Source organism: Theropithecus gelada, chromosome X, assembly GCF_003255815.1.
Source record: "Theropithecus gelada isolate Dixy chromosome X, Tgel_1.0, whole genome shotgun sequence".
Classification (NCBI taxonomy): domain Eukaryota; kingdom Metazoa; phylum Chordata; class Mammalia; order Primates; family Cercopithecidae; genus Theropithecus; species Theropithecus gelada.
In genome coordinates, this window is record NC_037689.1 from 133,520,119 (window position 1) to 133,533,867 (window position 13,749).

The following is a 13,749-nucleotide window of genomic DNA, read 5'->3' on the forward strand; positions in this document are numbered from 1 at the left end:
AGATTCATGAGTGTCTACTGTGTGCCACATAGTGTGCTAGGCACTAGGGATATCAGAAGGGAGAATGCCAGCTCTAATCAAAGGGAACTTCAGATAACAGTAGCTAACATCTACAGAGTATTTATGTGTGCCAAGCACCATCATGAGTGCTTTTGATAGCTTCTCTCTTTGAATGCTCATTCCAGCAGTGGCAGGGAGGTCCAGACAGATGGGGAAGCTGAGGCTCAGAGATTTTACTGACTTGCTGAAAGTCACATAGCCAGAAAGTAGCAGAAGTAAACTTGCAAAATCCAAGTGAGCCCAAGGGCCTGAGGCTGTGTTCTCTGCTGGTTACTACACATTACTGTACATTACTGCCCGCTGCAGGGATTAGCTAGCTGCAGCCCACAGGTCAAGTCAAGCCCATTGGCCGTTTTTGTACTGCCTGAGAGCTAAGACTGGTTTTTGTATTTTTAAGTGGTTGTAAAAAATCAAAAGTGTATTTTGTGACACGTGAAAATTATATGAAATTCACATTTCAGTGACCATCAATAAAATTTTATTGGAACACAGCCATGCCCATTCATTCATGTCTTGCCTAAGGCTTTTTCACTACAGTGGTAGAGTAGGGCAGTGGTGATGGACCTATGGCCCGCAAAGTGAAAAATGCTTACTATCTAGCCCTTTACAGGGGGAGCTTGCCAATCCCTGGCTTAGTAGGTCACTGACAGAAAAGGAAACACATCTCAGCCCATCTCTGAGCTTAGGTGGTCCCCAGAGCCCTGCCTCCCTATCCCAGCTCTTCCTCAGCAACTCAGAAAGACCACCGGGGAGCCTTGAGTGAGCATTTCAGATGATGGCTGCCTTTGAGTTATTTCCAGCACTTCCTTCAGAGTCTTTGAGGCTGAAATGTTTAGGGTGGTATTAGGTTTTTCATCAAATGTTTAGATGAGAATGTGGACAGCAGACTTGGGGTTATTTGTGAACAAAGCCCTGAAGGCAAATCTTGTTGGTCTTTGCTGAGAGGTGCCAAATTATCTCAGGCTCCACTGGGAGCTGCTTGTGGGGCCTTATATGGGCATAATCTCCTAAGCCAGGCTTGCCTCACTCTGCAGCATGGTTGGATCCACTTTTAAGGTTATGTGTGAACATTTCTTGTCTTCCTGTTTGCTCAAGCTGTGGGGAACTTGGCTTTTGCCACACTTTAAGGGAACATAAATGCTGTCCACTCTGAACATGTTTTATTTGTATGTCAAAGATGACAACTGCCTTCCTTTTGGAATTCTTCTCCCTTTATATTTGTCTGTAGGTGGAAGGAAGCATTTTTGTAAGCGCTGGAATGGGGGAGATGTCGCTTCATTATCCTAGTTGCTTCCTGGGATTAGTGTGTCTGAAGAGATGTTGATAAAGGAAACATTTACTGTGTGTCTATAGGCAATGAATGTGTCTGAGACATTCCATGGGCGTTAGCTTACTCAAACCTCGCAAAATGCCTTCACTCACTCTTTCAACAGGTATTTATTGATGCTTACTAAATGCCAAGTTGTGTGATAAGCCAAGACAGTAATGGGGAGAGCTACTCGAGACTGGGAAATCAGGAACAGTCTCTCAGAAGACATTTAAGATGAGGCCTGAAGGATAAGAAGGTGCTGGCTGGGAGACTCTTGGTAATTGGATTGGAAATCTTGGTGCAGACATTTGAGTTAAGAGAGTTAATGAAAGAACTGCGCCAGCAACTCAGTTGACCAGAGCCCCACACTGAGGAACCCAAGGTTATTGGGGATTTTGTTCTAGAGACCTCAGAATGGAACCCTAACCTAGGCTTGCCCTGGAAAATATAGCTCTGGTCCAAAGGAGATCAGCTGAGCAAGTGAGGCTCCCCCCACTATTGGACACCAAATTCTGCAAATGTTTATGGAGCTCTTCTCATAAGCCCAGCACTACCTAGGTTTTGGGAATCCAGAGACAAATCAGATAGCAAGGAGCTCAGGGTCTAGTGGAGGAAATAAGTCATATAATCAAATAAATGACTCGACGATGTACTAAGTACAACGAAATAAATATGTACAAGATCGCAAGGTAGCACAGAAGAGGGGGTGCTGAACACACCTGGGAGGCCCAGGAAACAGCCAAGGGAGGCTGAATTTTGAAGAACCAGAAGGGCCCTTCCAGAACAAGAAGCCTGCATGACCAAAGGCGCAGAGACACAAAGCCACATGCCAGAGGCTTCATGCCGCTGGACCTTTGGGGAATGAGAGGACTTCTGTTATTTTTGAGCCTGAAGTACAAGGTGGAGAGTGGTGGACATTGAGATTTCAGCAAGGGCAGTTAAGGGCAAGTTTTGGGAATAAGTGTTTAGGATTTGAGCCACACCAAAGGTATGTAAATACAAGAAAGGAGATCTCTCTGTTAACTTGCCTGGATAATGCCCCTCTTGTTACCTAATCCCATAGGTTTCGACTTCATCTTCTAGGAAGCTATGGTATTTCAAAGACACTGCCTGATCCCTTTCTAGACAAATTTTATGCTTTTGGAAGTGGCTTTTCCCCCCTAAGTACTTCATACTGTTTTCTTACAACTTTCCAAAGCATCTGCCATATGGTATTTCTCCCAAGTGAGAGATTATTGCCCCTTTATTGAGGGGGAGCTGAAATGAAGTCATCTGTCCGCTGAAGTGACAGCTGCAAGCAGAGATGTACTCTCCAGGCAGCAGGCCTGCCGTCAGAGCCCAGCCCAGTGCGTCTTCTCCATGAGCGGTTTCCCCTCCCAGCCTCCTGTTGCCGCTTTCCCTTTCTTCTTGTTTCCCGTTATATAAGAGCATTTTTGCAGAGATGAACTCTGGGCTTGTTCTGAATATTTTAGGTGTCAAACATCCTGTTTTTCTCTGAGTAATGTGACCCTGTCAATGACCCACTGCATTTCAGAATGACATCATGGGATTCAACCGAGAATGGTTGAAGAGAAGTGATTATGGGAGCCCAGGGACCTCTGCTTGCCCCTTTACCTTTCAGCAAGTTGTTTGGAGATGTCAAACAAGAAGTCTGCAAATGAGCGTCTGCTTTGCACAAGAGCAGGGGTTGGCAGACTAGGAACTGCAGACCAAATCTGGCCCACAGAGCAAATCCATTCCCGACTGATTTTGCAAATAAAGTTTTATTGGCATTCAGCCATGCTCATTTGTTTGAGTATTGTCTAAGACTGCTTTTGCACCACAATACTAGAGTCAAGTTATGTAACAGACCCCATATGGCGGCAAAGCTGAAAATTTTTACTATCTGGCCCTTACAGAAAAAGTTTGCTGAATCCTGTGCTGAAGTTCTCTCCTCCTACACCCTAGGAAAAGGGCATGTAGATTTAGCGTGCTCTCATTCTATGACTTGAGTACCACTGCCCATTCCTTTCCCCTCCTCCTCAAACACCTGATACAACAAAAAAGGTAAAGGTTGATTTTTAACAAGCATATTGGGGCTTTTGTGTTTATTAAATGTCATCAGAACTTGCACATTTATTAAATGTGTTGCCTTTCCAAGAAGTTCCCTAAAGAAATTGCGCACTTAGGCTGGGCATGGTGGCTCATGCCTATAATCTCAGCACTTTTGGAGGCTGAGACAGGTGGATCACCTGAGATCAGGAGTTCGAGACCATCCTGGCCAACATGGTGAAACCCCATCTGTACTAAAAATACAAAAATTAGCTGGTCGTAGTGGCATGCACCTGCAATCCCAGCTTCTTGGGAGGCTGAGGCAGGAGAATCACTTGAATCCGGGAGGCGGAGGTTGCAGTGAGCTGAGATCACGCCACTGCACTCCAGCCTGGGTGATAGAGCAATACTCCTGTCTAAAAAAAAAAGAAAAAAGAAAAAAAATAAGAAAAACGAAATTGCACACTTATTCCAATGTGGCTGCCAGTGTGCTAGACATTGCAGGGGGTACTCTTCAGAGCCAAGTGATGTGACACCTGAGAAAATCCACGTCACCTTCTTTTTGGACCCAAAGCAGTGCAGCCTTATTGGAACATCTGCCTAGTTGCCATGGATCAATGTTGGCTTATTTTTTCAAACAATAACAAATTCAGCACTAAGGACATTCCAAGGAATTGGTTGCATGTTCTGAGGTTAGTTCCTTTAAAAGCGCTCAACATACGATGTCTTCAGAGGCAAGGTAGCCTCACCCAAGGACTTCAGAGTCAAAGTTAGACTTTGGAAACACCTTTTGGAATTGTAGTGCATGTTTTCAGCCTTTGGGCCATTTTATGTCTTACAGAATGAAATGCTCAGCGTGTGGCTCTCCTCTCTATTTAGGGACTATATCCATACTTCAAACGACTTTACCATCTGTCTTGTCTTTTCCCATCTCTTCCCAGCTGCTGTCAGTGGATTTTGCTATGGCATGGTAAATTGTACCCATTTGGCTAATAATGGCATGAGCTGAGGGTTGAGGAAGCCCTCTGCTCAGTTCCATTTATCATAGTCAAGTTTGGATGGGAAAGAGTACCCTGGGAGCTGGAATGTGGTATGCTGTGGATGGGCATGTCAGCATTCACTGGTTCTGCTCATATCATGGACCACAGTGTGCTCTGGACTTCTGGGGTGGAGGCAGTGTGGAGTTTGGTGGGTTTAGAAAACCATGAAATGTCTACTTATTGCTCCACATTTTTGCTTTCTCATTTTCCTTAAGCCCATTCTGCAGTGGGGGTATTGGTGTGGTCACTCCTGAAGTAAAAAGATAACAAGTTGCTTTTTAGGTTTTTTTTGGTCATTTCTTACTTCTTTTCCTCCCCTCCTTTGCATCCAGAGCCACTGTCTCCCACACGAAACGTCTTAAGTTTTATGAGCTCACAGTTGCTTCACTGATTTCTGTGCTGCCAGAGTCTGAGATGCAGGACTCTGGGGAGACTTGCTCAGATGTAAATAGCAGGCAAGTGGGACTTCGAAGTGTTTTTTTTTTTTTTTTTTTTTTTTTTTTTTTGAGCTTAATATCTGTTCTGGTAGTACTTAATAATCAAGTAATTTGTCTGTGAATCCTCCAAGGGTCGAACCTCACAGGACTTCCATCAATCAGCCAGCATCTGAAGGAACTTGTGCTTTGTTCATAAAATGCCTGGCATCACTGGTCCTTGGGAGATGGCCAAACTGGCATGGCTTGCCACCAAAAAGAGGGATGGGGGAGGGACTCTTTGCTAGAGAGCTTTTTGGCTTACAATTTTAAAAAAGGAAAGCAGGTAATTTCAGAACTGTTTACTGGAAGCACAGGACCTCAGTTTTGATGCTGAGAGAGGGAGAAGTTATCTTGGCAAGGGCTCTGTTTCGGTTTACTTCTTAGTATTCACAGGGGTAAGGAGCCCTGTTTAGTAGGTTGGACACGTTCCGGTGGGCAAAGCTTCTGGAGGTGGAATGATGGCTCTTTGTTCTCTCTTGGGGAGGTTGGGGAGTTGTTTGAAGACAGCTCAAGGCCGGGCAGAGATGGAATGCAGGGACTCTTAGCCCACATTCCTCCTCACTGCCTTCCAGAAAAGCCGAGATTGTTCAAAAGGACCATTAGACCTCCAGATAGCTCAGCTTTGCCCTTGGTTCTATTATTAGCCAATGGTCTACTGTTCTTCATGAGTGTCCGTGTGTCCATGTGATATCTGTGTCCCAGGTCTTACCTGTCACCGATTAAGCAGTCTCCAGCACCCACCCAAAGTTCTAAAAAGCTGCCGTCTGCCAGCCTCTCCCTTCAGCCTGCCATAGGGGGGCAATTTGTTTTTTCTTCCTATATCAAGAGTCTGCCCCATTTGGAAACGTAGAAAAAGAACCTTCCCTAGCGTCCTCCTTTAATGAGTGCCAGAGGCGATGCATGCTGGGAGAGTGTAGACCACCCCTAGGGAACATCTGATGACTTATCTTAGATCCCAGCTGGGGCAGTACAGGCTCCTCACTTGGTTTACCATTTCCACTTGAGGATTGCTGCTCTCCTCTGAGGGTTACCTTTGGTTGTTTGATTGACTGATCATTCACTATTAGCTCATTCATTCAACTTATCCAACATGTATTCATCCAACACTCATCCTATCACATTCCAAGCATTTGCCTACATGCTGTGTGACAACGTGGGGCAAAATCAGACAAAGGCCCTGTTCCTATATTCCTATTGGGGAAAACAGCCAACAAACAAACAAAAAGGAAACACACAAACATGGAAAAGACCCAAGAGTGGCAAATGCAACACAGAGAATGAAAGTAGGGTGATGTGATAGAGTGACTGGGTGGTTAGCTCAGATAGCATGGTCAGGACAACATCCATGAGCAGAGGACCTCAAACAGCAATCTGAAGGATAAGTAGCCAGACTTTCAAAGGTGAGGGTGAGGACTATTCCAGGTATAAGGATGAGCTGATGGAAAGAGCCTGCTATGAGCTAGACCTGACATGTAGAGGGGAACAAAAAAGAAGAAGTAATTCCAGCTACGGGGGAGAGTAAGGTGGGAGGATTGCATGAGGCCAAGAGTTTGAGACCAGCCTGGGCAACATAGAGAGACCCAATCTCCAAAAAAAAATTTAAAAATTAGCTTGGTATGATGGCTCACGGCTGTAGCCCCAGCTACTAAGGAGGCTGAGGTGGGAGGATCACTTGAGCCCAGTAATTGGAGGCTGCAGTGAGCTATAATCATCCTACTGCACTCCAGCCTGGGCAATGGAGTGAGACCACCTTTCTAAAACTAATAATAATAAAATTAAATTTTTACAAAAAGAGAGAAGACATCCCTTCCCCCCAGAGCTAATAATTTAGTTGGGAAGACAGACAGATAGATAGGCAGTTACAATGCAGTTAGATCAATGCTATGACAGGAAAAACAGACAGAAAGCTCTGGAAACATAGAGTAAAGGTTCTGAAGGCTGAGCGTAAGGATCAGAGAAGGCTTCTTGGAGGAAGAGGCATTTAAACTGAGTAGAAGTTAGCCAGGTCAACTGGGAGAGGATGTGTGGAGGGAAAAGTGCTCCCCTGTCTAAGCAGAAGGGACCACAAGTGTGAAGGGCCACTACTCACAGTGCAGCACATATCTGAGGAACCAAGAAATGCTCACAGAAGCTCAGGAAAGGGGAGGGGTTATGGGATATGAGACTGGAGAGCAGACACTGGCACGTTATGGGTTTGGGATTCTGGTTCTGACAATAATGGAGAAACCATTAAACAGTGTTAAGTTGGAGAGAGGCATGATCCAAATTATGTTTTGAAAAGACCATGGCTCGACCGGGCACGGTGGCTCACGCCAGTAATCCCAGCACTTTGGGAGGCGAAGGCAGGTGGATCACCTGAGGTCAGGAGTTTGAGACCAGCTTGGCCAAAATGGCGAAACCCTGTCTCTACTAAAAATAAAATACAAAAATTAGCCAGGCATAGTGGCACGTGCCTCTAGTCCCAGGTACTCAGGAGACTGAGGCAGGAGAATCACTTGAACCTGGGAGGCAGAGGTTGCAGTGAGCCGAGATTGTGCCACTGCACTCCAGCCTGGGTGAGACAGCGAGACTCCATCACACACACACACACACACACACACACACACACACACACACAGAGAGAGAAAGATAGAAAAAGAAAAGACCATGGCTCTGATTGCTAAGGGGAGAGTGGACTATAGGGGAGGAAGACTGGAGGCAAGAAGATCAGTTAGGAGACAAGTTCAGGCACTCAGGTAAGAGAGGATGTTGGTTTGGCCAGGGTGGTGGATGGAGATGAAGATAAGTGGACAGATTCATGAGACATGTAGAAGGTAAGACTGACAGGGCTTGATGAGGGAGTTGTATATGGAGGTGAGTGAAAGTGAAAGAGGAGTCAGTGATGCCCCTGAGGCTTTTGGCTGGAGCAAAGTAGACATCGGCTGGTGCTATTTAAAGAGATGGCAGAAGGTGAGCACTGTGGTGCATTCCTGTGGTCCCAGCTACTGTGGAGGCTGAGGCAGAAGGATCGCCTAAGCCCAGGAGTTTGAGGCTGCAGTGAGCTATAATGGTGCTACTGCACTCCAGCCTGGGTGACAGAGCAAGACTCCATCTCAACAATGACAACAGCAACAACAACAACAACAACAGCAACAATAATAAAGAGATGGCAGAGACAGAGTATGATATATGGTGAGGAGATGGAGGCAAGATGAGAGCTGTGCTCGGGACATTTTGAGTTTGAGGAGATGTCCAGCAGGCAGATGGAAATACAGGGGAGTGTTCTGACATAGGAAGAACTGTTAGTCCAGAGATGAGAGCTGTGACAGTCAAGGCCATGGGAATGGAGAGGAATGCTAAGAGAAACAGGCACATTTAGGGGTCACCGCATTTCGAGGTCAAGTGGAGAAGGAAGAGTAGCCAGTGAGATGGAGGAAAACCCAGAAGTTGTTTATTTGAAGCAGATGAGAGGAAAGACTGTTTCAAGGAGGAAGAAGCTGTTCATGTGTCTAATGCTACTGCTGAGTCTTCAGATTAAGACAGTAGAATGACTGTTGCATTGGCTACAGGGAAGCCATTAGTGTCCTTGACAAGATCTATTTCAGAGGAGGTGAGGGGGCAAGGAAGCCTGATATAAACAAGTGGAGAAGGGCATGGGATGTGAAAAAGTGGAGCAGCAACATTTGCAGGTTGGGGTGCAGCCTATGGTTGCCATCCTCCTGCCCTGCTGCAGGTCCTATATATGTATGTGTGTGTGTATATATATATTATATATATATATATATATATATTTTAATCAATGTATTTAGGTACTATAACAACCACAATAGTAACTGATCTCTGTAAAGGAATATTTAGGTTACAAAACACTTTTACAGGTTATCTACTCTGCTTACCAGCTTTTACTTACCAGTTTTCAACCAGTACTGCCTTTCAAAAACATGGAAAGATAATCTTCACTTAACCAAGATTAGTATTTTTCATTTTCCCCAGAAAGTCCAGCACGGGAGTGACTTGACATTGAAAAGCCTTACCAACAAATTAAGGAATGACATGTAGGCAGCACAGTCTTTCAAGGGGCTATTTTCCAAAACTTCATTTAAAAAACAGTTCTTGGCTGGAGTCGGTGGCTCACGTCTATAATCCCAGCACTTTGACAAGGCAGGTGGATCACCTGAGGTCAGAAGTTCGAGACCAGCCTAACCAATATGGTGAACCCCTGTTTCTACTAAAAATACAAAAATTGTTAGCCGGGCGTGGTGGAGTGCGACTGTAATCCCAGCTACTAGGGAGGCTGAGACAGGAGAATTGCTTGAACCCAGGAGGTGGAGGTTGTAGTGAGCCAAGATTGCGCCACTGCACTCCATCCTGGGCAATAAGAGCGAAACTCCGTCTCAAAAAAACAAAGAAACAAAACAAAACAAAAAAATCAAAGATGACTTAAAAGACTGGAGAGACACAAGAATCTTGGATAGGAAGACTCAGCATAGTAAAGATGTCAATTATCCCCCAAATGATCTACAGATTTAACATAATTCTTATCAACATCCCAGTAAATAAAATAAAATAAAAACCAGTTATTGCTCCAAAAGCAATTGAAATACACTTCTTTTTCATCGGGAAAATAGTGTCTAGGTTCTTAAGATGGCCCACAAATGCCCATTTTACCTCCCATAATTCTGCTGAGCTGCAGTTCACACACATTACACTAGCCTACATGTTGGGGCAATTCCCTCTGGAATTGGGGACTTCCACCAATTCCCTCTACTCCTTTAATGAGTATGATTTGCCTAAAAGGCCATGCCAGGAATTTAGAAGTCACCCTAGACCTCATCCTATTTCACACCTTCTATATCCAACTGGCCACTAAAGCTTATCATTACTACCCTTCTCAAATCCACCTCACCATGCCGTATTTCCATTGGCTTTTCCTTGATTCACGTCCTGAGTCCTAGTCTCGCTCATTCAAGTCTATGTGCAACCAGACATGATCATTTCTCTCTGTTCCTAAAAGTTCAGTAGCTTCCTATTGTCTGCAGTAGCATTTCTCAAACTGGTAAAAGAGTACCTTCAAAATTAAACAAAAAATTTCAAAAACATCCCCTACATAAATTGAACTGGATTAAACAACGTTTAGCAGGCCTCTCACTAGCAAGGTTGTGCAATCTTACAATGCACAATACTACATATTTTCCTGTCACGAGGAATCGGGGTGGGGGGAGCCCCAACCGGGTTCCAAGGATGAAGTTAAAACTTATTGCAAGACATGTAAGATCCTACAGACTCTGGCCCTGCCTAGTTGTCAATGCCATCTGCCATTCATCAATGATTATCATTCACCCATTACAAACCTTACGTGTCATTCACTTACAACACAATCTGTAGTTCTTCAAAGACCCCTACTGTTTCCTGACTCTAATTCTTTATATACAATATTCCTTTTGCCCAGAATGCCGCCCTTCTCTAACTTAGTCTGGCTGAAGAGCTCCTACTTGCTCTTCCAGGGCCAGCTCAGACTACTAAACTTTGATTGTCCTTTCCACCTCCTAGCAGACGACTCCTTCAACCTTTGTCCTGCCTCTGCAGATATCAGAGCACTTGTCCAACACTACTGAATTTAGAGACTAAAAACCTTAAAGTTTGGGAACCAGACAGGCATCCAGCAGTATAGCTGAATAAAGGAGACAGGGCAAGACTGGGGGAAAAAGGGATGGAATCCCTCTTCTTTATTTGGGCTAAATTTGACAACAAAATAATTTTGTCTTTGGTGTGCTCTTACATCTCATCCCTATCCTCCTTTCCCAGCTCTCCCAATACCCTGTGATATGGTTTGGCTGTGTCCCCACCCAAATCTCATCTTGAATTCCCACGTGTTGTGGGAGGGACCTGGTGGGAGGTAATTGAATCATGCTGGCAGGTCTTTCCCGTGCTGTTCTCATGATAGCAAGTAAGTCTCATGAGATCCGACGGTTTTAAAAAGAGGAGTTTCCAGCAGCATGAAAACAGATTGATACATCCCGTGTTCCCAGGTCCCTTAGTGGCCTCATGTGACTCTATACAACCCCCACCACAGCACTCTTCTTCAGATCAACTACTTGCTCTTCCTCTTAATTAGGAGTCCTTCTGTTCAGAAATTATTTTATTTTATTTTAGACAGAGTCTCACCTTGCTGCCTAGGCTGGAGTGCAGTGGCAGGATCTTGGCTCACTGCAGCCTCCACCTCTCGGGTTCAAGTGATTCTCCTGCCTCAACCTCGCGAGGAGCTGGGATTACAGGCTCCTGCCACCACGCCAGGCTAATTTTTTGTATTTTTAGTAGAGACGGGGTTTCACCACATTGGCCAGGTTGGTTTTGAACTCCTGACCTCAAGTGATCCACCTGCCTTGGCCTCCCAAAGTGCTAGAATTACAGGTGTGAGCCACCACGCCCAGCCCAGAAATTGATACATAAATGAGTGACAGCTTCTTGTGGCTATTAATCTAAGATGAATCGCTAAGAAACAAAATCTAAAAAGAAGTATGGAGAGGATAAGGGTAGCATGCACTGTATCACACAGAAAGGCCTGCTAACAGGTTCTTTGCCTGGAAACTAAGATTAGATCCTCAATGGGCTGAGCAGGAGAAGTCACTCCAGATAATTTTATATTCAATCAACATGTAACACCTAACACGCTCCTACTTGACACAGGTACACTCTTTCCTAAATGCGTTCCATTCCCTCAACTTTCCAAAGTTCCCATAAGGAGTCCTCCGGTGCGCTAGGAATCCAGCACACGCATGATAAAACTCCATCATTCTTTTTTTCATCGTTTTCAACTGGCTACTGTTAAGTGCACCATATGGGCCCTGAGAATGAAGCATTGAAAAAGGCAAATTCCTGGAGTTTACAATCTAGTGGAAGAGACAGATAAGGAAAACAATAAATAAACATGCCATTTTCCTGACAGCAATGAATGCATTCAAGAAAATAAAGCAGGGTAATAGGATGAGTAGTGATAGGGCAGGGGAGAAACAGAGTGTGAGAAGGGCTCCTTTAACCAGGATGGCAGAGAAGACCTCTCTGTAGGGAAGACATTTGCATTCTTTTTTCTTTTTCTTTTTCTTTTCTTTTCTTTTTTTTTTTTTTTTCTGAGATGGAGTTTTGCTCTTGTTGCCCAGGCTGGAGTGCAATGCCATGATCTCTGCTCACTACAACCTCTGCCTCCTGGGTTCAAGCAATTCTCCTGCCTCAGCCTCCCAAGTACCTGGAATTACAGGCACCCACCACGATGCCCGGCTAACTTTTGTATTTTTAGTAGAGATGGGGTTTCACTATATTGGCCAGGCTGGTCTTGAACTCCTGACCTCGTGTTCCCTCTCCTCAGCCTCCCAAAGTGCTGGGACTACAGGTGTGAGCCACCATGCCTGTCTGACATTTGCATTCTTAATAGAGTTCTATTTGTTTCCTTCCTCACAATGACAACCATAACAACTACATCTGCTGCTGCCACTGAAAATGAAGGTCAGAGTAAACGAGTTGCCTGTATTGGGTTCCTGGTCACCAGGGCTGCTTTTAACTCTGGCCAAGTGTATGTTGTCATCATCGATGACCCTGTCATTGACCTCAACTACATGGTCTACATGTTCCCTTCTGATTCCACCTATGGCAAGTTCCATGGCACACTCAAGGCTGAGAATGGGAAGTTTGTTATCAATGGAAATCCCATCGCCATCTTTCAGGAGCGAGATCCTACCAAAATCAAATGGGGTGATTCCGGCATTGATTATGCTGTGGAGTCCATTGTTGTCTTCACTCCCATGGGGAAGGCTAGGACTCATTTGTGGGGGCGGGGGGAGCCAAAAGGGTCATCATCTCTGCCCCCTTTGCTGATGGTCCCAAGTTTGTGATGGGCATAAACCATGAGAAGTACCCAAACAGCCTCAAGATCATCAGCAATGCCTCCTGCACCACAAGATGCTTAGCCCCCTGGTCAAGATCATCACCTGACCTGCCTTCTGGGAAGACCTGGCAAATATGTTGACATCAAGAAAGTGGTGAGGCAGGCATCTTCACCTGCCTTCAGGAGGGCCCCCTCAAGGTCATCCTGGGCTACACTGAGCACTAGGTTGTATCCTTTGACTTCAACAGCAACACTCAATATTCTACTTTTGATGCTGGGGCTGGCGTCACCTTGAATGACCACTTTGTCAAACTCATTTCCTGCTATGACAATGAATTTGGCTGCAGCAACAGGGTGGTGGACCTCATGGTCCACATAGCCTCCAAGGTGTAAGAACCCCCAGACTGCCAGCCCCAGCAAGAGCATGACAGGAAGAGACAGGCTGGACTCTCAGCTGTTGGGGAGTTCCTGCCGCACTCAGTCCCCCACCAAACTGGGATCTCCCCTCCTTAACACGATTTTCATGCCAGACCCCCTGAAGAATGGGAGGGGCCTAGAGATCCTCACCTTGTCATGTACAATCAATAAAGTCCCCTGTACTCAGCACCTCTGAAAAATCTGATCTCAAGAATTCTTAAGAAATGTAACTCGGCCGGGCGCGGTGGCTCAAGCCTGTAATCCCAGCACTTTGGGAGGCCGAGACGGGCGGATCACGAGGTCAGGAGATCGAGACCATCCTGGCTAACACAGTGAAACCCCGTCTCTACTAAAAATACAAAAAATTAGCCGGGCGTAGTGGCGGCGCCTGTAGTCCCAGCTACTCGGGAGGCTGAGGCAGGAGAATGGCGTAAACCCGGGAGGCGGAGCTTGCAGTGAGCCGAGATCGCGCCACTGCACTCCAGCCTGGGCGACAGAGCGAGACTCCGCCTCACAAAAAAAAAAAAAAAAAAAAAAAAAAAAAAAAAAAAAAAATTT

The 13,749-nt window shown here is 45.4% G+C and overlaps 1 pseudogene; it reads left to right on the top strand.

Moving 5' to 3' along the window:
- Nucleotides 1-12,424: 12,424 nt before the first annotated feature.
- On the top strand, nt 12,425-13,167 carry LOC112615281 (annotated as a pseudogene).
- The last annotated feature ends 582 nt before the right edge of the window (nt 13,168-13,749 follow it).